This window comes from Malaclemys terrapin, chromosome 1 (genome assembly GCF_027887155.1).
Source record: "Malaclemys terrapin pileata isolate rMalTer1 chromosome 1, rMalTer1.hap1, whole genome shotgun sequence".
In the NCBI taxonomy this organism is placed as follows: domain Eukaryota; kingdom Metazoa; phylum Chordata; order Testudines; family Emydidae; genus Malaclemys; species Malaclemys terrapin.
Genome location: NC_071505.1, coordinates 257,208,247 through 257,235,831, shown reverse-complemented (window position 1 = coordinate 257,235,831; position 27,585 = coordinate 257,208,247). Strand labels below are relative to the sequence as shown.

The window sequence follows — 27,585 nt, the reverse complement described above, 5'->3', positions numbered from 1 at the left end:
ATGCTGCTTTCCACAGCTCCCATTGGCTGGGAACAGCGAACCACGGCCACTGGAAGCTGCAGGCGGCCATGCCTATGGACAGGCAATGTAAACAAACTGTCTCCCAGCCCACCAGCAGATTACACTGACAGGCCTCGTGCGGGCCGCAGGTTGTCCACCGCTGATCTATACTCTGGGGGGTATAAAATGCAGAACACATCCGAATGCCACGGGACCATTTATTATTATAATAATTATTTTTGCTTTATTAATGTGATTTGTGATACAAGATCCAAATGATCAGAAAATTCCTATTCTGTAGGAAAACTTTTTTTCTTTTGTGTTTTTTCATCTTGTAAATGTCAGTTGTGATATCAGTAGGAAACACCTGATTGTCAGTAACCAAAACTGTATCAAGGTCAAATCTTATTGTTATGGGTCTTCTCTGAGTCCAAAAAATCTTTATAAATATCAGTTCTTTGTAATGGTATAGTGCTGAAATGGTTGTGCAAAAGCATTCCTACATTTGCTTGCCACAAGATGTCAATGTGTCCATGATTACAGTATGTAGTGTACATATTTTCTGAGCAAAGGACCTTTAAACCTTAAAAACATATAATACCTTATATTTATAGGTAATTTTCTGAAAGTACTATGAAAGCTGTGACTGAAATAATAATGTGAAAACATGGCTGTATCTAAGCATTTTGTGTGAGCCTAATAGCTTGATGCAGAAATGGGTTCTGAAAACAATGTTAAAAGTGGTAGGACAAATAGTCACTAGAATTATAAAACTAAACGATAAAACATAAAATACTGCTCACCGGTAGTTATACACATCTTTGCTGAAGAGGTAAATGAGACTTTGTTTTACTGAACATATAATAAAATTAGTCTTTATATACAGAATTCATAATCTGTAATTCTAGCAGAAGAAAAAAAGCAAGCGAGAAAAAAAATCCAACTAGAAATTAAGGGTACATCTACACTGCACACTCATTTTGATTGGTGTAGATTATATAGATGGCACACCTTGCCTAGCAAGTGTAGATGGTTAAGCACTGCTTAGGTGAATAGAGTAAAGATATGAGTGAACACTGTGGGTATGTAGAGAGGTATATAAGATACATACCCGGGTTCACTCATATCTTTACTCCCCCTCTACACTGCTATTTTTAGCAGTGTAGTGTCCCACTTCCATGACTTTTCCTATCACAGGGAAAGACTCTGGTAGTGGAGAAAGGGTCTGGCATGGGGGAAGCTGCAGGAGCCTTTCCAAATTGCCTCTCCCCATCCCCAACAGACCTTTTCACTGGCGCGTATAGCTACACACTGCAGCGTGGACGGAGCCTGCTTTTCACTGTGGTGTTTATCTGCATGCATGTATGCTACACAAAGCTGCCAATGGTGTGCAGTGTTGCTGTACCTATATTTATCACTAATTGCTTTTCACTAATTTGCAAAGAAAGGGCTAGAGAAAATTACAGAAAATATTATACTGGCATTTATTAAAAAAACAGTGTTTCAGTGTCATACTGACTAATGCATTCAACTTCACTCATCTCATCTTAGAAAGGTCATAGAAACAGAGAAGGACAGCTAAAATTATTACATATTAATGGTAGAGAATTCCATATGAGAAAAGATTAAAAAGACTAACATTGTTTAGCTTGGAGAGGAATCAGAGCAGTCTGTCAGAGGCATACAAACTGATATATGGAGAAATACTCTTATATAACCAAACCTGTAAAACAAGAACAAGGGGCTATTTGGTGATATTTTAAGAAAAAATTAAAATAGCAAAATGGAACTGCTCATACAGCACCAGATAATTAACTTGTGGAACTCACTTCTACAATTCATACCTCACTCTTTTGCACTGATGTGCCACATTATGCACATGACTGGGTCTCTCACATCAGTGGGTTTGCAGCTATTAATTATTATTGCAGCATCTAGGAGTCCCAGTCATGGACCAGGACTTCATTGTGCTAGGCACTGTACAAACACAGGACAAAATGACAATTCCTGTCCCAAAGAGCTTACAATCTAAGTTTAAAAGAAGAGACAATAGATGGCTATAGACAGATGAGAACTATGAGCAAACAGCAAGACAGTATCAATCAGCATGATAGGAAGTAGTCTCTCCACATCAGCAATCTCTTGTCATGTGTTTTGTAGACATCACAGCAAAGGAAAGTTTTAAGGAGGGTTTTGAAGGAGGATCGTAAATTAGTTTTTGAAGATATTTATGGAGAGCTTTTTCTAGGTGTGTGGGGTAGCAAGGGAAAAAGTGCAAAGGTGCCTGTTTGAAAATTTAACAAATGGGCAATAGAGGTAGACATCATGGGCCGATCAGAGGAGGGATTCTACACAACGGGTCTGCAAGACCCATTGCATTATGTTCCAGCTGGTTCTCAATGAAATCCCACAACTACTCAAATTTCCTGGCCTGCCAAGCTCCACTTCGCTTCTTCCCTTCATTCCTCCTAGGAAGGTCATCTATTGCTTTTCCTAGGGTCTCCTCAAGTTCTCACCATCTCATCCAGTGCACTGCAGCCAGTGGGAGCCACGATCGGCCGAACCTGCTGACGCGGCAGGTAAACAAACTGGCCCGGCCTGCCACGGTGCTTACCCTGGCGAGCCACGTGCCAGAGGTTGCCGAACCCTGGTATATTTTGTGTGTGTGTGTGTGTGTGTGTGTGTGTTCTGAAAAATAACCAAATATTTACTACAAAGTCTAGGTTTATTGTTTTCCTAATAATACATGAAAAATAATATAACAGATGAGAACATGTTAAATATATTTAGCATTCTTTTTTCTATTTTAGAAGTAGTAGAGTCAATGTATAATCCATTAAAAGCTGAAATTTCATTTGATGTTTCCTCTAAGACAGTGGTTCTCAAACTTTTTTTTTTTTTTTTTGCAGACCACTTGAAAATTGCTGAGGGTCTCAAAGGACCGCTTAATGAATTTTCCAAATGTTGTTTGTACCATTAGCTAACTATTGTAAAGTGCTTTGGACAAAAGTGCGCTCTCTCTCTCTCTCAACTTTTTTTTGTTCTACAAATAAAAACACACAACTCATATTTTAATATCAGTAGTCTTACCTTTCAAATGTGATGGATGTGCCCTTTCTCCCCCCCACTGTGGAAGCCCCCGAGTTGAGGCTGGAAAGGAGGGGAGTCTCTCCCTCTCTCCCCTCTGCAGCAGCACCCGAACTGGGGCTGGAAAGGAGGGGGGAAAGGAGGGGGCTCTCTCCCCAGCAGCTGCAGCCCTGGAGCTGGGGAAAGTCACCTCTTTCTCTGGCCACTGCAGCCCTGCATGTCCCAAATTCCCCCCATCCCTTTGCCCCCCCCCACCGATCTCCTATTCCCCCCAAGGCCACCACCTCACCTTACATTTATGTCTTCTCCAGGGTCCAGGCACCTAATTAATGTAGCCACACATGCACGGCTCCATTAATGAGGTGGGTGGCTGGCCCTTCATTCTCTCGTGTCCGGCCACCCAGGAGCAGACCTTAGAGGGAACTATCCATGGACCACATGAATGGAGCTCACGGACCACAGGGTGGTTCATGGACCATAGTTTGAGATCTAAGATTAACCTAAGTAAAGGAGCATGGAAATTAAATAATATGCCCCTACATCAGGGATCGGCAACCTTTGACACGTGGCTCACCAGGGTAAGCCCCCTGGTGGGACGGGATGGCTTGTTTACCTGCCGTGTCCACAGGTTTGGCCGATCACAGCTCCCACTGGCCACGGTTCACTGCTCCAGGCCAACGGGGGCTGTGGAAGCGTCGTGGGCCGAGAGATGTGCTTTTGATTTACTTACGTATTCTAGCTGTCAAAATTGAAACCTTATTTAAGTATTTTTCTTAAAGCAAGCATTCATATTTGTGAGAAAACATGCAATAGCTGCAGGGATATCACTAACAATTTTGTTTCTGCTAGAAGAAAAAGAGCACCACAATGCTTTAATGAAGTTACACTAATGTACATTAGCTGAGAATCTGGCCCATTTGTTTCACTCACTTATGTTCTAGAGTAAATCTATTAGAATTCTTTGAGGACAAGGGTGATCTAGTGGATATATAGGTTTTTCAGAACATTTGAGAAGGTCCCTCCCCAAAGTCTCTTAAGCAAAGTAAGCAGTTATTGGTTAAGTGATCCTCTCATGGATACGTATCTGGTTAAAAGACTTGAAACAAAGGGTAGGAATAAGTGATCAGTTTTCAAAATGTTCAACATATTCATAAATGATATGGAAAAGCAGGTAAAAAGTGAGATGGCAAAGTTTGCAAACAACATAAAATTACTCACAAGAGTTAAATCCAAAGCTGACTGTTAAGAATTACAAAGGGATTTCACAGAAGTGGGTGATTAGGCAGCAAAATGGCAAATGAAATTAAATGTTGATAAATGGAAATTAATACACATTGAAAAAAGATAATACTATCTATACATACAAAAGGATGGGGTCTAAATTAACTTTTACCACTCAAGGAAGAGATCTTGGAATCACCATCGATAGTTTCCCTGAGTACATCTACTCAAAGTACAGCAATAATCCAAAAAGCTAACAGAAGGTTAGGAACCATTAGGGAAGGGATAGATAATAGATGGTAATATCATAATGTCACTATATAAATCCATGGTATGCCCATACCTTGAACACCCAATGAAATTAGTAGAAAGCAGGTTTAAACCAAGCATAAGGAAGTACCTCTTCACACAATGCACAATTAACCTGTGAAACTCATTGCCAGGGGATGTTGTGAAGGCCAAAAGTATAATTGGGCTTACAAAAGGATTAGATAAGTTCATGGTCCATCAATGGCTATTAGCCAAGATGGTCAGGGAAACAGCCCCACGTTCTGTGTGCCCCTAAAACTCCAACTGCTAGAAAGCTGGGACCAGAGAAGAGGGGATGGATAATTGCCCTGTTCTGTTCATTCCCTCTGAAGCATCTGGCACTGACCACCATCAGAACACAGGATACTGGGCTAGATGGACCATTGGTCTGACTCAGTATGACCATTTTTATGCTCTTAGATATTTAGGATGAAATCCTGGCCCTAGTGAAGTCAATCGTAAAAGTCACATTGGCTTCAATAGGACTAAAAATCTACTAATTATGAGGATAATAAATCAATTAATTGCAGCAGGGCTACTATTTTCAAGCTACCACTATTAATTCCCTATTGCCATTCTATTTCCACTGTTTTGTTCCAGGCATAATTACATAAAGTCTTGATTGCAAAATGTATCTAGTCAAGGGAGTCCTTCACAGCTTAGTTTAATCTAGAAAGAACTATTTTCTGTAACTTTATAGCCATACTCGTGTTGCCAGTATTCTTTAATTTACCTTGAAAAGAGTTGTCCAAGGACTAATCTTTCTAGTCATTAAAGCCAACTAATCAATGTCACCCAGTGTAATTGTTCAGTAATCTCTCTTATCTGAATTAACAACCACAGAACTTTAGCTGCCTTTTTTTAAATGATCAAGGCAAAGTTACAATAAAATGTTAACATACTACCTCGTACATTATTTAATACTTATTCAGTATCAGATTAATATTTTCAAAAACCTGGTTTGCTGGTTGGGAATCCCCCTTCCTCTGAGTTGGCTAAAGTACATTTCTAAGTACTTATCCTCTTTTTAACTCTTCTCTTATCAAGTGATCCATCCCCTGTACATTCCCAGCTTCAGGCAAACAGAGGTCAGGGACACCATCCCTGCCCATCCTAGCTAATAGCCATTGATGGACCTATCCTCCATGAATTCATCTAGTTCTTTTTTGAACTCTATTATAATCTTGACCTTTACAGTATCTTCTGGCAAAGAGTTCCACAGGTTTACTGTGCATTTTATGAAGAAATACTTTCTTTTGTTTGTTTTAAACATGCTGCCTATTAATTTAATTTAACTCTAGTTCTTGTGTTATGAGAAGGAGTAAATAACACTTCCTTATTTACTTTCTCCATATAAGTCATGATTTTATAGACCTCTATCTTATCCCCCCCCCGTCAGCTCTTGTCCAAGCTGAAAAGTCCCAGTCTTATTAATCTCTCCTCATATGGCAACCAGCCATTCCATACCCCTAATCATTTTTGTTGCCCTTTTATGAACCTTTTCCAATTCCAATTTTTTTTTTTTTTTTTTTTTTTTGAGATGTGGTGACCACATCTGCACACAGTATTCAATATGTAGATCAGGGATCAGCAACCTTTGGCAGTATGGACTGGTTTGTTTACCTGCTGCATCCGCAAGTTCGGCCAATCACGGCTCCCACTAGCTGCAGTTCGCTGTTCCAGGCCAATACTTGTCAGAAGAAGGGAACCCTGGAGGTACAGGGAAACAACTCCCTCACCCTTGCGTGTGGTAAAATTAAAGAAGGAATACATGGAACAACTAAAAGTGGCTATGTCTGTTAACAGATTTTCACTTCACGGAGCTTTGAGGTTTTTTTAAGGTAGAGGAATTATTCTGTGGAAATTATTATATATTTCATGTTTCAGAGTAGCAGCCGTGTTAGTCTGTAACCACAAAAAGAACAGGAGTACTTGTGGCACCTTAGAGACTAACAAATTTATTAGAGCATAAGCTTTTGTGGGCTACAGCCTGGGAGGGAGGGGGAGACCCTGAGTGGCCGCGGCGCAGGCGCTGCTTCTCCCTCTCCCTCCTAGGCTTGAGAGCCTGGGGGGAGGAGGCAGGGCTGGGGATTTGGGGAAGGGGCGGAGTTGAGGTGGGGCTAGGGGTGGGGTAAGAAAAAAATGGGGGGGGCGGCCAAAATTGTTTTTGCTTGGGGCGGCAAAAATCATAGAGCTGGCCCTGGCTGTGTCAATGATATAAGTTGGCTGATTATAACAAAAACTTATATTTGAGATGAAAAAAACCTGATGTCATTTAGTGCAACCACTGCCAATTCTTCATGGTTCACTGACAGTCATTTTCCCAGTGCTTTGTCAGTCCACATGCTGCATTGCTATAGGTATCCTCATTATCTGCAGTGATCCTTTATATTTCCCTATATTTACTATAGTCAATTGCTTGAAGTTACAAATACTGAGATTATCTAATAGCAATCCATTTTGTTTATATAATGAAACTGGCAAAATTTTAAAGGCCATAACTCTATTGTATACATTTCAAATTTTAAAAGATAAAAAGCAAATATATTTTTCATGTCTTCTGTGGATTGCTTCCCTTACCTATTTCTATTTCTTCAAGTATTTTTCTTCTTCTTCTGATTAAATGCTCTACAATTCTCTGAAATGCCTCTGTATCGATTAGAATCCTGTAAATTGGACTATTTTGAATAGTTCAAAGTATGTATTTATGATGATTTAATCCAGGGAGGCTGTTGACATCTGAAAATGGTAGGCAAATTTGGCATGCCTCCTCATGAGGTCCGACAATATTTTTGGTCATTTTGATGACAACTGAAGCAACTTTGTGTACATAGGGAGGGTTGAATTAGTCTGAATATGGAAAGAAACAATATGTCTCATGTTAACCATGTTTGTTAAATATATGTATAACTTGAACATATACATGCTGGAGCAGGCATAGCCCAAGGGCCAAACATTTGGATGGGTATGAACAGAAATCTACATATCAGGCACTTTTAAAGAAAATGAATGGTGCACTAGTGTCACAGATGTTGGCTGTCAGGAGCACAATCTACAATGCCAAGACTACTGCTGGCTTGCCTGGAAGTAAGCAGCTAGCAGGAACAAATATGGAAACTGCATTGCTTTTAATACTAGGTTAGGCTGGATGATTTTAAAATGATTATACATGGATAAGCACATACAAATGTACATGTAAGGCAACAATATTATCTCACTTTACTTAGCAGTATGCAGTGTAGTTGTAGCTGTGTTGGTCTCAGGATCGCTCTACCTTGAATTGTTCCTTAGAATATATGCTAACTACTTACGCTAAACAATCTGTTCCATCTTGCATTTAGCTTTGACACTTTGAATACCTTCTCAAAAGCTTGTGTCTCACCAACAAAAGCTGGTCCAATAAAAGATATTGCTTCACCCACCTTGTCTCTCTAATTACTTAGCAGTAGCTCAAGCAAACCTGATGTCTGATGGAAAGAATGAGGCCTCTTTCACAAGTAATTAGGCACACTTGAACATAGAGGCTAATATTTCCCTGATTTTTGATGGGCAGCTTGGCACTTCCTGTTTTTTAGCAGACTGAAGTAATGCAGGTTAGTCTCTTTTCCTTCCCTCTTTGCTTTTTTGCACTATAACAATACTGTTTAAAGACAATAAAATCTCCCCTGGAAAAAAAATGTTCTCTTTACTATTATAAACATATCATTTTAAATATTAGATAATTCCCCAAAATTATGGGTCATGGAGTTACTCTGGATTTTCATCAAGAAAACAGGAAGCAGAATTTGACCCTATTTAGGTATCACAAAACTTAGAACTCTGTAGATATATAAACACTATCAAGCATGGTAGTTAAACTTGAAAAGAAAAGTGAGACTGAATATCATTAATCAGTGATGAATCTAATCTTCAGAAACTCAGGAGATTAAAATGTTAAATCTCATAGTAATGTACCTAACTACTAGGATTATCTTTGTGTTCTCTGAAAATCTCTACAGGAAACTTACTTATTGTTAATTTAGTATGAAAATTAACCTTTTAAATTGGTTTGCTTTTATAAGACAGAGATGTATTCTGAGATTGAATACTCAGTTATAGTGAATTCCTATTGCATTATTTACATTGTATCAACTTTTTATCATCCTTTATCATCTAAAATAAAATATGAAATGAGCCTATTAAAGGCAGAATAAATTACCAGAACGACACTTAATGTTATACTATAATAATAACAACATTTTCAGTAAAGCAATTTCCCTTTAATTTTAAATTAATACTTTATTGTCCTGTCATATTGATGTTAATTACTGTCAGATCTGTATTGCGACACAGATTCATATAACTGAGGAAATTTGACAGCATGCTTAAAAAAAACCATTCTATCTAGAGATGCTTTGCAAAGCAATACATTGCATTGTACTAGACTGACTATGCAGCTGCCATGCACTCAGTAGATGGGAATATTTTCACAGGGCCTGTTAATCTACATTGGTATTAATTGGGAGGAAAAAGTGTTGACCATGATAATGAGGATATATCAGATTCTTTTCAAAATAAAAGATTTTTCTCTATGTTGTTTTTGTTGAGATCATCTCTGCCTGAACACCCAATGAAAAATTGGCAGTAAAAGAGTTTAATTGAAGCATTTATTTCTGTCTTGAAGTGAGAAGTGGTGACATCGGTAAATGTGATCTGCACTAATTCCTTCCTCTCATAATCCTTTTACTCCCAATGTTTCCTCTGATGTGCAAGGTGTTTAGTTTCTGTGGATTACTGAATCCTGTTGGACAATGAAAGGGTCAAGCAAAATCTTAGACATACCAGAGGCATCTGACATCTTGGAACAGAACTTCCCATTGTCAAAAATGTTTTCAGTGCAGCAGAGCCTCCAGAATGCCCTGTATGAATCAGTCCAGAAAGAAAATATATTTGTGGGATCCAGAATGCCCACACACCTGTCTTTCACTCACTCCCACCCCATGGACTACTCAGTTCTAAAGCTTCAATTTCTCAGCAGAGACAACAGTGGGATTTGAGCTGTACAGGCCCATCATGAGCTCCCTATCCCTTTTTAGCAGCTCTTTGGAATCCAGCCATGTAGAGTCAAAGAGATGGTTATTCCAGGCCCTGTTTCACTGGCTTGACTATTCTCAGGATTTGGTTCTCAGGTGGCCCCTGCACCCATGCACTTGCGTACACGTCATCTATTATCTACCACCTGGCACCCAGGTAATAGAAGATCAGGACCCTCTTACATAGTAGACATAACTGAAAATGTCCATCACTATCTCTTTAAATGTATTGTATTGAAAAGTAGGGCTAAGGTAATTCTGTTTTTGGTGAAAATAATATACTACTATATTCCACCACCAGCTCTTCAAGAGAAAGGGAGAAGTAGAATTAGGTTGAAGAATGCTATTAGGAGTCAGGAATGAGGAACACTTGGAATCTACCCTCCAGCACAAGGTATAGATCACTATATTGCTTGAAAAGACAACATTTTGCTGTTGCATTTCACATTATTTGGAAAGTGAAAAGGTGTTAAACAGCAAACATCAAGGTTAAGATCTCTCCCTTTGTTCGCACTTTACTATCAGAGCTCTATTCTGCATTTCTTAGTGTATTCTTTTATAATCCCTCTTTAGAACCCTCTCTTTGGCTCCTGGACTGCTGAGGCTATCATAAAATTGCCATCTCTTGCTGAGTGGTAATTTTTTCCTTAAAACAACAATCAATACAAACTTTCAAATGATATTCCTCATTCTATTTTTTAGAAGATCCTCTCAATCTATAAACAATGTGATTACACGACTAGATGTCAAATAACATTTACAAGTCTTAAAATAAACTCTATAATAGGGATATAACAAATACATTTAACTCTTTACTGTGAACAATATTGATGAGATTGTAGAGAACATCCTTTGTGTAGTGACACAGAGTTTAATCAGACTGGGAAGCAAGAGTGACAGCTTGGTCAATGCACCAGGGACTGAACTGAGGATCTCCAGCACAGAAAGAAAAAAGTCTCTACAGCTTGAAGATATATGAGTAGTACAAAGCCTCATCTGTGGGCTGGACTTGTAGAGGGACTTGTAATACAATGGGTTATACAAGAGTAACTCTTGGTTCAGATTGCTGTATGTTTTATGTCCTATGGGGCTTCAGGGGACATAAAGGAAGTGTGATAACTTTTTAGTACAAGAACTGCAGTACACGCTCCTCATGTAGAGATGAGCTGAAGTAGTGTAGGGAAGTTTGGGTTCCATCATACACCATGCAATTAAAAAGCCTGTTCTTAGATTTGATATTTTGAAAACTACTCGCCCTCAGTGGGCATAGCCATATAGTGTGCCATGCCAGCTGCCTATAAAAAGAAATATGTGAATTAATTCATAGCACTGGATTATATTGATTGGTTTACAATCAAATATAGTTATGGAACTATTATCTTTTCTGGATGATGCCTCTGGGAATTACCATGAATCTCTTTAGAACACTTGTCTAGGGCTAATGGTCTAGGTTTTAAAAGCCTTTAAAACTAGAGCCTCCATTTTGCACCTGCAAATAATTGCAGGTGCAATTACGTGCAGGTGCATCAGTTATACTCATAAATAAACTATGTTATGAGCATAACTGATGGGGCTACAAAAATATAGCAAAACCTGCTTTAGAGATCACCTGTGACGAGTGACTACTTGCAGAGACCACAGAACACCACTACTTTCTGGTGTGCAAACCTTTGAATAAAGACAAACTTTTACAAGCAGCCGCTTTTGCTAACTCCCATGAGTGGTCACTCTTGCCAGGTTTTACTGTATATTTACAATGATTTATGACTGCAGTACTTTAGGTGGAAGTATTGACGCCTGGTTATGTTGGGCTTTATATTTGACCTAATGTCTTTAGAGTGGTTTCTGCACATAAACTCATATCCTGTTTACTCTGAGGTCAGTAGTGACACTACTACTGATTTCAGTGTGCAGCATCAGACCCCAGTGGTGTGCTTGTGTGGTAACAAATTGTCACTCAAAATCAGTACTCTTTTAGTAAAATTCTGGATAGCTTTATTACAATGCTTTCATCAAAAGTGTTACTTTCTGAATTGTAATTTGCTTTATCTCTGCATATTCCCATTGGAGTTAATGTGAGTTAACAAAGTGTGAGTTAATGAACTAGTGAAGATGAGCCAAGCATGGAGAGCTCATGTCAATGAGCTATTCCCAAACTCAAATACTAAATCTATTTTCATAAATGTTTACTTCACTCCTATTTGCCATGTCTTTGCTGCCAAGAAAGTTACTAGAGAGATTGCTAGTGACTTGAATAGAAAACAATTTTTATTCATATTATAGCACAACATAAAATGAAGATTGTGCCATAAAGTTAAAGTCATATACGGTACACTTATTTTTGGCTCAAAGTACCAATCAATTCATAGGTGACTTTCCAAGCAGAGAACATGGCAAACAGAAGGCACATTCATGAGATAAGTATTGTTTGCACAGATTTTTTTTAACTGATGAATATTAACAATTTGTCTACAGAGGAGTTGTTTGCCATAACTAGCTGTTTATTTCTCCATCTCATTTTTATAAATTAGGTGAATTATTCACCAGTTCTTTAGCATTTGGGGAAAAAATATTGGAACCCAGTTCTGGACCAGGAACTACACCTAGGATTTTCAAATGCATCTATGGTAAGTTAGGGTACAATGGGATCCCAAACTACATGTATGTGCTTTGCCCTAAAAATGTAACACTTTCTGTTTCCCGAGCCCTGCTTTTTTAGAAGGGGGCACCAGAGCGATAAAGAATTCTTTATAAAAAAAAAAAAGTTGTCATCAAAGTATTAAGTAGAAGAGTGAAATTCAGAAGGAAACTCTTGGTCATGTATTGCTGGTACTGCACATCATCCCTTGCTTTCAGACTATAGTTATTGTCTGTCCAATTATCATGGGTTGAAATTTCCTCCAGACTTCTTCCATGATCATGATATGTTGTCATAGCAGCTTCTTTCTTCTCCGAGAACAACCCAAGAAAACCAAAGGTACCTGGCTTATGCACAGATGAACAAGGCATGGCGTGGGGCTCCAGAAGTCTATGCCTCTGATATATTCTCTTGTGCTGTAGCTGGGCACAGTCACAGTCCACATGTGAGTGCCTGGTCTGCTATCTATTCATGCCTTTGTGTCCCTAAAGGAGACAGGCAGAGGCAGAACAGCAGTCCTGTTCCCACCCACCAGAGGATCTGGCCAGGTATGTAGAGGTATACATGCACTCCATAATAAGAGTAACAGAGGGTGTGAATGCTTCAAGAAGTAGTCTTCATTAGGTATAGCGCACACCACTGCACCAAGTGAAGTAGTGTAACTCCCCAGTGCTCCAACACAGGCCAGCCATTGTGTCTCATGGGCAGGGACTGTCATTTAGTCTGTTTATACAACATCTAGCACAGTGATGCCCTAAATTAGCCATCCAGGGACAACCTCAATATAAAGTATTTAGTAATAATGCCTCTTATGCCAGTGCCTCTGTGTTAGTCAGGAGGGTTATATGCAGAATGCTCTACCTCTATAACAATTTAGAAACACTACTTTCACAACAAATCCAAATATCAAATATTTGCTGAATGGAGAATTCTTGAATCTTTCCTGAATGAAGGTCTTCTAACTGTACATGGCATACCCTTTTTTATTAGAACCAGATCATCTATGTTTGTACAATTTGTTCAGTAAGCATTAGTATTTATTAATTGTAGAGTGCTAATAATATGATAGGTGCTGTACAATGCACACAAATGAAGACAAAGACAACTCTTCCACAAAGTGCTATAAAGATAGATACAAAGAGGAAACACTGGATATTTTATTTTATGATAAACTCAGTTCTTTGGTCATTGTGGAAGAAATTAGTTGGGGAAAGTCTTGTTCTGTGCAAATGTTGGAGAATGGAAACATGGAGTATTTCTGCAAAATCATGTGAACTGTGTTCTCTTGCCCACTGTTCTTGAACTATATGTTCAGGAAGAACAGCAAGAGACTGACCCTTCCTAATGTAAAGCTTTTAAATATTTGTCCTGTGTACTATTAGAAAAATAGCTTGAATTGTTACAAGTTATTCACCATCAGCACAGAATGTGCTACTGCTACTAAGTACTATGGTTTGGTCTGGTCTCTCTTACACTGAAGCACTTCATAAGAGCTGAGATACAGAAGCAGCATTCAGGTTTGGTGATGTCTTTAAGGTTGTTTCCTTTGATGGAATTTTTTTTACAATAGATAAAAAGGGGATTGACTTTGAATTCCACATTGGATAGGAGGTAAAACGGTAATTTAATTTAAGTTTTTCCAAGTGAGAATTAGGGAATTGGGATGTTTTAAAAACTAGGAAGGGGGGGGTCATTTTATTTTTATTCATTTAAATTCTCTCACTCTGTTTTCATGCAAGGTGAAGACAATCCATTCATCATATGTCTCTAAATATATGGAATTATACTGAGCTTTCACATAATCAGTACCTATCAGAATAAAAGAAAAAAGTCTTTCCACAAGCATGCAAGTTAAGCTCTCCTGAGGGTGAGTTATTACAGTTATTAAAAAAAAATATTAAAAATATTAAATTTATTAAAAAAAGGCAGACTGTTTTACTAAATTTGCCCAATTCTACAAATGTTTCAACTCATGACTATTTATTATTTTAGGTTTGGGGAGAATGGCTTGAAATGTATTACACTTACAAAGGATATATACTCTGCTCTAGTAGATTTAGATGTGAACATTCTTATTCCATACCAGATGGTATACACTCAGCCCCATGACAACTATTATGGAAGCATTTTCCACTATTATGTGTAAGCAAACAAGTCTTAAGCATCTTCAGCAACAAATTACTGGTGAAATGAAACATTTCTCCGCTAACGCATCAGCTATTACAAACCAGGCTTTGTTGAAGATAGTAGTAAAAGTTCAGATTGATAGAATAAGCTAATGTGACAATAAAATCATTAATCATATCTAATTTCTGAATTGCAAATTGGAGTTTGCTATGAATGATATACTTCTGGGGACAATCATATTTTAATACATTCTGTGCACCTAAGTCAGAAGACAGTGAAGACAGAAGACTGTTCTGGTAAGGGAAGGTAGTATAACTAATTAAAATGTATGGACAGCACACTGGATTGTAAATAACAGCATAGGTTTGAGTGATGGAGTTTGGATCTGAATCTGAAGTTCCACAAAGTTTGTGGGTATTTGGCATTGAGTTCATGATAGAGAGAGGTCTGAATTGAGAAGTTTGGCATTCAGAAATGGTTCTGAATTCCTTCAAAATGTTGGGGAGAGAGTTGGGTGCAGATTTCAAGCCCAAATAAAAGAAAATAGGACAGCTCAATATTCATTACATCTGAGACATAAAAAGCAACAGAGGGTCCTGTGGCACCTTTAAGACTAACAGATGTATTGGAGCATAAGCTTTCATGGGTGAATGCCCACTTTGTCAGATGCATGTTAGTCTTAAAGGTGCCACAGGACCTTCTGTTGCTTTTTACAGATCCAAACTAACACGGCTACCCCTCTGATATCTGAGACAAAATAACATCTGCTCTGGATCCTTTAGTTTCTTTGTTTACAATAAGCATACAATCCTTACCCCTCCCCTTGAGATGAACTGAGTGGTCAAGTAGTTTGTACTTTAGGACCATTGCTGTAAAATACTGTGGTCTTATAGGGGTCAATTCTGCCCCACTGCAGTCAATAAGAGTTTTGCCATTGACTTCAATGACAGCATGATAAGCCCCATAAAGAGAAATTAATTTAATTTTTTTTTAATTTAATGGAGATAGCCCATCTCCTAGAACTGGAAGGGACCTTGAAAGGTCATTGAGTCCAGCCCCCTGCCTTCACTAGCAGGACCAAGTACAGATTTTGCCCCAGATCCCCAAGTGGCCCCCTCAAGGATTGAACTCACAACCCTGGGTTTAGCAGGCCAATGCTCAAACCACTGAGCTATCCCTCCCCCCCAAGAACTAGTAGCTTCTCTATAGTTAAGAATGAAGTGTCTGCTTAATATTTTCCATTCCCCTTCCTCTGCTAAACCTAAGCCAGAATGCCTGCAATTTTAGAGTTATGATCTTATGGCAGCCTAGAATTGTATTGGCAACTCTGAGACAAACCAGACAAAATGTATTGGAAATATGGTAGTTCAAAAATGTGGTGCTCCTATTCCTTGAGAATTTCTCTTTTTAAAATCATTTATTTGTCTTTGCTCATTATAACTCTGCTTCAGCCTAGGAACGGCAAATTTGTTTTCACTGGTTGGTCTTGATGAAGATTGGTGTCTTTGACTGCTTGGTGGTGGCAGGTGTTGGGAATGGAATTATTGAATGCAGTTTCCATTTCCATTATGTGCCAGATTTATGACCTCTCTGCCATTGTGGACGCATGTGATTATGGACTGGCACGCAAGGAGTTGTGTGTTGGGTCTCGGGAGAAACAGGAAGGTGGGGGGTCACAAAGAGAGAAAGAGAGGCAGTTGTAGAATCATAGGATTGTAAGGGACCACAAGGGTCATCTAGTCTGACCCCTTGCCAAGATGCAGGATTTGTTGTGTCTCACCCATCCAAGACAGATGGTTATCCATCCTCCTTTTGAAAGCCGCTAGAGAAGAAGCTTCTACAACCTCCTGAGTTAGTCCCATTGTCCTACTGTTCTTACAGTTAGGAAGTTTCTCCTGAGATTTAATCTAAATCTCTTATGATGTAGTTTGAACACATTGCCTCTTGTCCTGCCCTCTGTGGCAAAAGAGAACAACTTTTCTCAATCTTTTTTATGGCAACCTTTCAAGTATCTGAAGACTGCTTTCATATCCCCCCTTAATCTCCTCTTTTCCAAACTAAACGTATCTGGTTCCTTCAGCCTTTGCTCATATGGCTTGCATTCCATCCTTTTGATCATCTTTGTTACTCACTTCTGGATGCTTTTCAGTTTTTCTATATCTTTCTATACATTAGTGACCAAAATTGGACACAATATTCCAGCTGAAGCCTACCCCGCGCCGAGTGGACCGGTACTATCACCTCCCATGACTTACATTTGCCTTTGTTCAATTTCATTTTGTTGACTATCACCTAGTTCTCCAATTTATCAAGATGCCGCTAAGTTTTAGCTCTATCCACCAAAGATCTGCAAAAGTCAAAGTAGAAGAAGGTATCCTTCAGAAATCTGCTACCCATTGCCAAAACAAATCCTTTAAATCTATTTTACATGCACAGGGGTTTGATTCCCAGCTGAAGCAGACATAATCATGCTATCTCATTCAGTTTGCATGCTAAAATTAGTAGCATAGTCAAGGTAGCACAGGCAGTGGTGAGTGGTGACATGGGCTAGCCATCCCGAATACATATCCACGGGATCCCTCCCCAACTTTGGCCCAATCCCCTTATATCTCTCTTGCTCTGACAGAAAGGGTGCTACAAAGGGATTTGGCCTGGTGATGGGGAAAGAGAAGCCACATGAGATAAGTGTGCAGTCTGGGAAGAAGCATGGCCCATTTATATTAGAGACATTTAAAAAATTGAAGTACAATTATTAATTGTGACTTTTTCCAGAATGTTGGGTTCTTTTTTTTAATTGAATCTTTGTCATCCCCCACCCCAAAAAAAATCTGCAAAAAGTTCTATGGGACAAACAATTTCAAAATTAAAAAAAAAAATCTATAACAAATATAAATGACCAAACTATATTTGGTAAGTTTCACCAGAATTTTTGAATACCGTGCAGGTTCCAAGGGGGCTCTTGTCACAGAGTGTGACACATGTGGGGATGTTATTAAATTATTACTTAGAACTCATCACAAACCAGAATTTATATTCTGTGAAAAATTCTGATGTTGTTCAGAATGGAAATTCTGGAAAAACTTGATTCAGAATCAATGAATTATTTCATTTTGATAATATCAAAATGTAATATACTGTATAATATTGTAATATAAAAGTCAAAACAAAATGAACTGAATTGAATTGATATAAAAATCAAAATAAAATTATAAAGTTGAAAAAATGTTTCAAATTATTTCTGGGAAAAATCATGTAAATTGACATGTTCCCACAAAATTGAGCTTTTGACAAGTCTGCATGGAAAAACGGTTACATTAAAATGTCATCTAGATCTTTCACTAGTGTAGTGTGTCTGTATTTTATTGGTGGGGGGAATGCTTCAATTTAGCAGAGAAAGGGGAGGAGGTCCTCGCTAATAGCATACATGTCATTGCTGTTAAAAGACATTTCCAGAGCAAGTAGCCTTAATGGCTCTAACCTAGTCTTAAGGGGAGCACCCAAACTCGTTTGAATAAAAGGGAACCAGACTGAAAGACCCAAAGACACTGGAGGATCTGGGATTGCTAGAATGCAAACTGTTTCAGTTCTACTCATGCAACTTAAGAGAATGCCTATGTAACCTAGCTTGTACTGAAGCATAAGGTTGGATGAGATGAAATAACATGTAACCTGTTTGTTGTTTTCAAACTCTTTTCCTCTAATGTTTTATTCCGACTGATAAATAAATTAAAGATACTTTGCTATAAGGAAGATTGTCATGGGGAGTCCACTCACTGCTAGCAGTGCCTCCTCCAGATTGCTCTGGGGATTAGCTCTGGCCAGATGTGGAGCCCTCTTCCCATTGTCTTCTCACACTGTGAACTCCTATTTCTCCAGGAACTGCAGCGTCCTCTTCGGGACATGGTCAGGTCACTACATGGTTCCCATTTCCAGAACAAATTGTTCCAGGCAGTCCATGTCCTTTGCCTGGTCTATGCAATATGCTCACTGGCTGGAAGGGGAACACAGGCCCAACTTGTACTTGACTTACAGATCAGGTGTCCTCTAATCAACAGCCACAGTCTGGATTCCTATTCCCTGGCTGCTATTCCCCTGAGCCTTCTCCTATCTACCTGGCTTCCCCACTCTCTGGGTTTGCCAGCCTCCCAACTCCCTCATCTCAGGGAGTAACCATGGACTACCCGCTATAGTCCTGAACACACTTCCTTCCTCCCAGGGAGTGACTACATGGTTCCTTCCTGCAGCTCCCAGCTGTTTCCAGCTCCGGGGTTTTACGCCAGACCCTCTTGTTCTTGTCCAGCTGAGACACCTTCCAACTAGTGGTCCCTTTGCAGACTAAATCTCTCTCCTGCCTGCTTAATTGGTTGATTGGGCCTGCTTGGCTTAATTCTACTCTCTCTGGGCAACTATAGGGAATTGAGCAGGGGGGTGAACTAGATGACCTCCTGAGGTCTCTTCCAACCCCAATCTTCTATGATTCTATGATACACCCCATCAGAATGATATTTTTCATTATGACTGGTCACAGGTTCCCAATTGGAGGATCCAGTAGGTGTCCAAAACACCTTTGGGCCTTCAGGATGATTGGTATATAACAGGCAGTGTACACCGGTCCCAATCTAATAGTGGAAGAATCATTAGACTGTCTCAAAACTGATAAGAACAAGAGCTAGAACACCTGCACTCAAAAAGCCCAAAGAGAGGCCAAGATGCAGCTAGCCCTCTAACTGTGACATTGAGAAATTCTTAATTGTAAAAGCTAAAGCAATTGTCAGGAGGAAGCTTTGTGAAACTTGAATGTAGTTTGTAAATATGGATCAATTAAATGAAAAACCCTTATGAGAGCACTGTGGTTTTCTGAGAAATTAAATAAAGATCTTGATATTACAAATTATGGTTACACTTAAATGAAAAACACATATTAGGAAGTATGCAAATGCACAGTTAATGTCATTCAGACAATCTTAACTCTACTCCTCTAACCCCGGCCTTAGAACAAGTGAACACCAGGAGACACTGCATGCCAATCTTCAACAGTATTACAGTGATTCCAAAATTTAAAATCATGATCTGGCAGAACTTGATTTTTCTTTGATAGATGGTTGTCTTTTGTAGCATTTGAACTGGAATGCTAATATCTCTGCACAGCTGCAGCAAGTTACCTATAAGAAGGTGAGTGGAAAGGAGTATGGACTTAAAGATGGATTTGGACTGACCCATGATTTCAGATAAGCATAAAAAACTTTGAATTTTTAGAGGTTCGCCTGTCCCTGTTATTTTACTAAATATCTTAAAAGCATATTAAAGAGGCAACGTGAGTACTTTCAGTATGATCTGAATGTACCTTGTGCAGCAAATGTTAAGTCTCATAACAGGCAGCATATGCTACAGAGTCAGAGACATTATACTCAAATTGCAATCTGTTTAATTAAAAATAAATCTTATGTAAGCTGACATGTACTAAAATTTAATTAAAGCATCAGGGTTCTGAAACCTATTGTAATTTAATCTGAACTGACGAGGGGGAAAAAAATTCCAAATGTTACTGGAGAATCCTCTTATATGGTACTTGTTGGTCTCTAGTTCTGAAACAACTACTGGAAGAAAGGGGAATTGTTTCAAAATGGGGGGTAAGAACTTGGTACTTTCAGTACCTAGAATATGTAAGTGGTGTTGTTGATACTTTGTATAAGTATAATTGCAATTGTGTCATGTAAGATATCAAAAAGATACAATGACCAAGTATGATTATCCTGGTTAAATGCATGTATCACTGTATTTGAAGCTATGAATATTGGTTATGTATTTGTATCTCAAATATGTTTGAGCTTGGGGTGACACCCACAAAGTAGTTTACATCCAGTCTCACCAGCCCAGCATTGATGAACCATTCAAGGTTGATGGGCCATTAAGAAGAATGAACTTTCCAGCCCTTCCTGGAAGCACCTGAGACAGCATGGAGACACTGGCTATCCTTGTGATTCAGCAAAACATGTAAGGACATGTGATGTGAACATGTGACCTCAGACTCCATCTTGGTTAATAATTTTCCATACATAGGGGCTGTGGGCATTGTTTGGGACAGTAACTTTTCCATGCACATGGTAGAGGATATAAATTGCAGCTGCAACATCTCCATTTTGCCTCCTTCCTGCTCCAATTCTCTGGACTTGGATTTCTAACTAAAGGAAGTATTTTGAACTATGGATTGAGGACCTTCTAACATTTTGGAAGTTACCAGCGAGACTTTTGCAAGACAGCAGTCTATTCTGTCACTGCTACAAACATGATCTAAGGACATTGCAATCATTTGTACACATGATCGTTTAACCATTTATAACTGATTTCTTTTATTAATAAATCTATAGTTAGTTTACTAAGGTTTGGCTGACATGATATTTGGGTAAGATCTGAAATATATAACTGACCTGGGGGTTAATGTCTGATCTTTTGGGATTGGTAGAACCTCATGTATGGGAAAATTGGGTTTTCAGTAATCTCTCACTATGTTAGATCAATATGTCTGAATGGGAACCACGGTCTGGAATGCCTAAAGGAGACTATGTTTGGCTTCTTGTGGTGCTACACAATTTCTTTTGCTACTGGTTTAATGAATATGATCATAGAATAAACCACCAGTTTTGGGGGGATGGTCTGCCCTGTTTCTTGCAGTTTGCCCTAAGTGTGGAATTCTCATTATGGTTCATTCTAGGCACCGGTCACAACATAATTAAAAAAAATCTTTTAGCAAGAATAGGCTAAATGTATTCACATTATTAACACCTGGTAAAGTGGTGGTAGTCCCCTCAGTCCAGAACTTTAAGTGGATTTAAAATGCAGGACTTTAAATGCTTGTGTAACATGGAGGGATACAGCATACAAATGTCACTCATAGGGATGTGCATGTCTGGGCTCTCACACAAATGTCATAAGGATGATAGATGGCTTTCTTTAGACATGACACAAATTAGGGGTAATCGTACATGAACAATTTAAAGAATTTACAATATCCTTAGCATGACTAATTAGAATGGGATACATTTGAGATAAAGGGGGTCCCCGTATACATCTGGGTTGCGTTCTTGAGAAGGGTGCCGGATACCAAAATGATGGATATCGGGGAATTTTTTTCCCCATAAGAAATAATGGAAGGGGGGGAGGAATTTGTTCACAATGTCACCATGCTCGCCTATGACAATGTTCTTTTCACCTAAACAGTGTACCATTTTACAATGACGTTATACAGTACACATTTTACGCATAAAACATTCAATAAAATAATGTAGAGCCCTAGTAACACCACTTAAATACGTAGAACATTTTCATAAATATAAAACTGTCAATTGCACTTACTTAAGATAGGGGATTTCAATGACCCTCACAGCTGTTTGGAGAGCAATACAGTAGTGCACAGACAACCAAGCAAGTTTTTGGAGAGTATTGGGGACAACTTCCTGGTGCAACTACTAGAGGAACCAGCCAGGGGCCATTCTCCTCTTGACCTGCTGCTTATAAATAGGGAAGAATTGGTAGGGGAAGTGGAAGTGGGTGGCAACCTGGGCAGCAGTGACCATGAGATGGTTGAGTTGAGGATCCTCACAAAAGGAAGAAAGGAGAGTAGCAAAATATGGACCCTGGACTTCAAAAGAGACTACTTTGACTCCCTTAGGGAACTGATATTAGCCTCCCAGGAGATCCTGCCTATGCGGAGGAAATTAGTCCATGAAAGCTGGCTGTATTTTAAAGAATCCTTATTAAAGACACAGGAACAAATCATCCCTATGTGAAGAAAAAAAAAAAAGCCAAGCTGGTTGCCTGCCATATTTGCTAAACAGTGAAATCTTGGTTGAGCTTTAAACACACAAAGGATGTTTACAAGAAATGGAAACTTGATCAGATGAATAGGGAGGAGTATAAAAATATAGTTCAAGCATGCAGGGGTGTAATCAGGAAAGTCAAAACACAACTGGAGTTGCAACTAGCAAGGGATGTGAAGGGTAACAAGAAGGGTTTCTACAGGCATGTTAGCAACAAGAAAAAGGTCGGGGGAAGTGTGGGACTCTTAAATGAATGGGGGAGGCAACATAGTGACAGATACTGTGGAAAAAGCTGAAGTACCCATTGCTTTTTTGCCTTAGTCTTCACAATCAAGATCAGCTCCCACACTGCTGTCCTGGGAAACACATTATGGGGAGGAGGTAAGCAGCCCTCAGTGGTGAAAGAACAGGTTAAGGACTATTTAGAAAAGCTGGACATGCACAAGTCCATGGTTCCAGATCTAATGCATCCAAGGGTGCTGAGGGAATTGGCTGGTGTGATTAAAAATCCATTGGCCATTATCTTTGAAAACTCATGGTGATTGTGGGAGGTCCTGGATGACTGGAAAAAGGCAAATATAGTGCCCATCTTTAAAAAAGGGAAGAAGTAGAACCTCAGTTCCCAGAAAAATCATGGAGCAGGTCCTTAAGAAGACCATTTTGAAGCACTTGGAGGAGAGGAAGGTGATCTGGAACAGTCCACATGGATTCACCAAGGGCAAGTCATGCCTGACTACCCTGATTACCTTCTATGATGAGATAACTGGCTCTGTGCATATGGGGAGAGCAGTGGATGTGGTACATCTTGATTATAGCAAAGCTTTTGATATGGTCTCTGTCATAACTATAAAGGGAAGGGTAACAGCTGTCCTGTGTACAGTACTATAAAACCCCTCCTGGCCAGAGACTCCAAAATCCTTTTCCCTGTAAAGGGTTAAGAAGCTCAGGTAACCTGGCTGGCATCTGACCTAAAAGACGAATAAGGGGACAAGATACTTTCAAATCTTGGGGGGGGGGGGGAAGGCTTTTGTTTGTGTTCTTTGTTTGGGAGTGTGTTCGTTCTCGGGACTGAGAGGGACCAGACATCAATCCAGGTTCTCCACATCTTTCTAAACAAGTCTCTCCTATTTCAAACTTGTAAGTAAATAGCCAGGCAAGGCGTGTTAGTTTTCCTTTGTTTTTCTCAACTTGTAAATGTACCTTTTACTAGAGTGTTTATCTTTGTTTGCTGTACTTTGAACCTGAGACTAGAGGGGAGTCCTCTGAGCTCTTTAAGTTTGATTACCCTGTAAGGTTAATTTCCATACTGATTTTACAGAGATGATTTTTACTTTTTTTCTTTAATTAAAAGCCTTCTTTTTAAGAACCTGATTGATTTTTCCTTGTTTTAAGATCCAAGGGGTTTGGATCTGTTTTCACCAGAAGTTGGTGGGAGGAAGGAGGGGGGATGGTTAATTTCTCCCTGTTGTAGATCCCAGGGGGGTTGGAACTGATTCACCAGGAGTTGGTGGGAGGAAGGAGGGGAATGGTTAATTTCCCCTTGTTTTAAGATCCAAGGAGTTTGGATCTGTTTTCACCAGGAGTTGGTGGGAGGAAGGAGGGGGGATGGTTAATTTCTCCCTGTTGTAGATCCCAGGGGGGTTGGAACTGATTCACCAGGAGTTGGTGGGAGGAAGGAGGGGAATGGTTAATTTCCCCTTGTTTTAAGATCCAAGGAGTTTGGATCTGTTTTCACCAGGAGTTGGTGGGAGGAAGGAGGGGGGATGGTTAATTTCTCCCTGTTGTAGATCCCAGGGGGGTTGGAACTGATTCACCAGGAGTTGGTGGGAGGAAGGAGGGGAATGGTTAATTTCCCCTTGTTTTAAGATCCAAGGAGTTTGGATCTGTTTTCAACAGGGATTTGGTGAAGGTTTTTTCAAGGTTTCCCAGGAATGGAATCCATTGAAATGGTGGCAGCCGAACCAGAGCTAAGCTGGTAGTTAAGCTTAGAAGTTTTCATGCAGGCCCCTACATTTGTACCCTAAAGTTCAAAGTGGGGATCCAGCCTTGACAGTCTCCCACAGTATTCTTGCCAGAAAGTTTAAAAAGTATGGATTGGATGAATGGACTATAAGGTGGATAGAAAGCTGGTTAGATTGTCGGGCTCAAAGGGTAGTGATCAATGGCTCGATGTCTACCTGGCAGCTGGTATCGAGCGGAATGCGCCAGGGGCTGGTGCTGGGGCGGTTTTGTTCAACATCTTTATTAATGATCTGGACGATGGGATAGATTGCACCCTCAGCAAGTTCGCGGGTGACACTAAGTTGGGGGGAGAGGTAGGTACGCTGGAGGGTAGGTATAGGGTCCAAAGTGACCTAGACAAATTGGAGGATTCAGCCAAAATTAATCTGATGAGGTTCAACAAGTACAAGTGCAGAGTCCTGCACTAAGGAAGGAAGAATCCCATGCACTGCTACAGGCTGGGGAACGACTTGCTAAGCAGCAGTTCTGCAAAAAAGGACCTGGGGATTATAGTGGATGAGAAGCTGGATATGAGTCAGCAGTGTGCCCTGGGTTGCCAAGAAAGCTAACAGCATAGTGGGCTGTATTAGTAGGAGCATTGCCTGCAGATAGAGGGAAGCAATTATTCCCCTCTATTCAGCACTGGTGAGGCCACACCTGTATTGAATCCAGTTTTGGCCCCCCCACTACAGAATGGATGTGGACGAATTGGAGACAGTCCAGCGGAGGGCAACAAAAATGATCAGGGGGCTGGGGCACATTACTTGCGAGGACAGGCTGAGGGAACTGTGCTTGTTTAGTCTGCAGAAGAGAAAAGAGTGAGGGAGGATTTAATAGCAGCCTTCAACTACCTGAAGGGGGGTTCCAAAGAGGATGGAGCTCAGCTGTTCTCAGTGGTAGCAGATGACAGAACAAGAAACAATGGTCTCAAGTTGCAGGGGGGAGGTCTAGGTTGGATATTAGGAAACACTATTTCACTAGGAGGATGGTGAAGCACTGGAATGGTTTATCTAGGGAGGTGGTGGAATCTCTATCCTGAGAGGTTTTTAAGGCCCGGTGTGACAAAGCACTCGCTAGGATGATTTAGTTGGTGTTGGTCTTGCTTTGAGCAGGGGATTGGACTAGATGACCTCCTGAGGTCTCTTCCAATCCTAATCTTCTATGATTCTATGAGGGGTGGCGGCTGGGTTTTCCATGGCTGGCTTTTCCATGGCTGGCTTTTTGGTTGCAGCAGTCCTAAAAAGGGATTTTATCAACATCTGCTCTCCTCCATGAATCTTTGAGTGATAGATCTCCCTATAGCAAGCAACTGCACTATTGAGAGCCCTGAAGACTTTGGCAAACCATTTATGAAAAAAGATCACAGGTCTGTATGATTTCTGTCATCTCTTCCAACAATCCAAAGAAATGGGAGGGATTATTTTATGTAATACTACTGGCTTCCTGTCCTATGTCATCATTGTCCTTGCTTTCTTTGGATATCCGTTGTTGGTCCAACCAATCAGTTCCTCATTTGTTGGTTGCTCAGCGTGAGATTCCAACAACTCCTCTACATCCTCCTCCTCCTCCACCTTGAATCCAACATCCTTTGCCAACTTGATGATTTCTTGCTGGAGGGCAGCAACAGCATCAAATCCCATGAAGCTGCGGACAGGGTGAGGCTTTTAGTAGGTGGTGGCTCCCATCTGGGGCTTCTAAATGGCCAAAGTTTAATTCCATTTCTTCTGGGTTCAGGACTTCTATGTAGCAGTCACCTGCCTGCAGTACAAAGCCTCATGTACAAAGGAGTGGGACTTCACTCTGACACTCTTACAGGCGAGGGTATTTTGGAAGTCATAAGAACTAAACAACATAAGAATGGCCCTACTGGGTCAGACCAAAGGTCCATCTAGCCCAGTATCCTGTCCTCCAACAGTGGTCAGTGCCAGGTGCCCCAGAGGGAATGAACAGAACAGGTGATCATCAAGTGATCCATCCCCTGTCACTCATTCCCAGCTTCTGGCAAACAGAGGCTAGGGACACCATTCCTGCCCATCCTGGCTAATAGCCATTGATGGACCTATCCTCTATGAATATATCTAGTTCTTTTTTTAACCCAGATATGGTCTTGGCCTTCACAACATCCTCTGGCAAGGAGTTCCACAGGTTGACTGCATTGTGTGAAAAAATACTTCCTTTTATTTGTTTTAAACCTGCTGCCTATTAATTTCATTTGATGACCCCTATTTCTTGTGTTACACTTCCTTATCTACTTTCTCTACACCAGTCATGATTTTATAAACCTCAATCATATCTCCCCTTAGCCATCTCTTTTCCAAGCTGAAATGTCCCAGTCTTATTATTCTCTCCTGATTCGGAAGCCGTTCCATACCACTAATCATTTTTGTTGCCCTTTTTTTATCCTTTTCCAAATTCCAATATATCTTTTTTGACATGGGGTGACCACATCTGCACACAGTATTCAAGATGTGGGCATACTATGGATTTATATAGTCTTAGGAAAATGGTACACAGGAGGGACAGAAATGAAGAAAATGGCAAACATGATGAAAGGATTAAATCAACATAACAAATGCTGAAAATAAAAAGAATGAATGGGACTTGCCTGAGAAGAGTAGGAGATAATCCAGGTGTACTCAGAAGCAAGTACTCTGTCAGTAAAACAGGTTCAAATATTCAGAGCTATGTGTGAAATCTTGAAGAGTTCTTAATGCCTTCAAGTTTACCTGCAGTGTCACTTGAAAGCCAATATTGAACTTATTTCTTTATCAAGTGCTTTGAGATAACATGAGCACAACATTTGCTTTAGGAAACTAAATTCTATTCACTTCTCTACATCTCTGCTTCTTTACTACTCATGAATAAAGAAATGAAATTCTTTGCACACGTATCTGGTCTGATGAGATTACCTAAAATGTCAAACACCTGCTGAGTTAATGAATACTGGGTAAATGTACTCTTTTGCTTTTGAACCATTTGGTCACAGGACCCTTTATGGACATTGGACTATGGGCAGTCAAAAGATCTATTAAAAGCAATATATATATAGTGTCATTTCCTCAAGTATAGTACTATACTTCAGAGATTCTCACAAAGATAGGAGTGTAATCTAATGAACAGAGCAGAAGCCAGAGTCAGGAGTCCTGGATTCTATTTGTGGCTTTGCCACTATTTTTCGGTATGAATGTAGACAATGTCACTTTACCTTCCCATATCTTTTTTTGTGATAACAACACACCTCTTTAATCATGTCAGGGCTCAGATTTTCTCACTCTGGTGTTGAGGAGACCTTGAGTTAATCAGTCCCACTCAG

At 39.8% G+C, this 27,585-nt stretch overlaps 1 pseudogene; it reads right to left on the bottom strand.

The window, feature by feature from the left end:
- The window catches only part of LOC128838791 (SCAN domain-containing protein 3-like), a 94,899-nt pseudogene extending 68,987 nt beyond the window's left edge, over positions 1 to 25,912 (bottom strand).
- Positions 25,913 to 27,585: the final 1,673 nt, after the last annotated feature.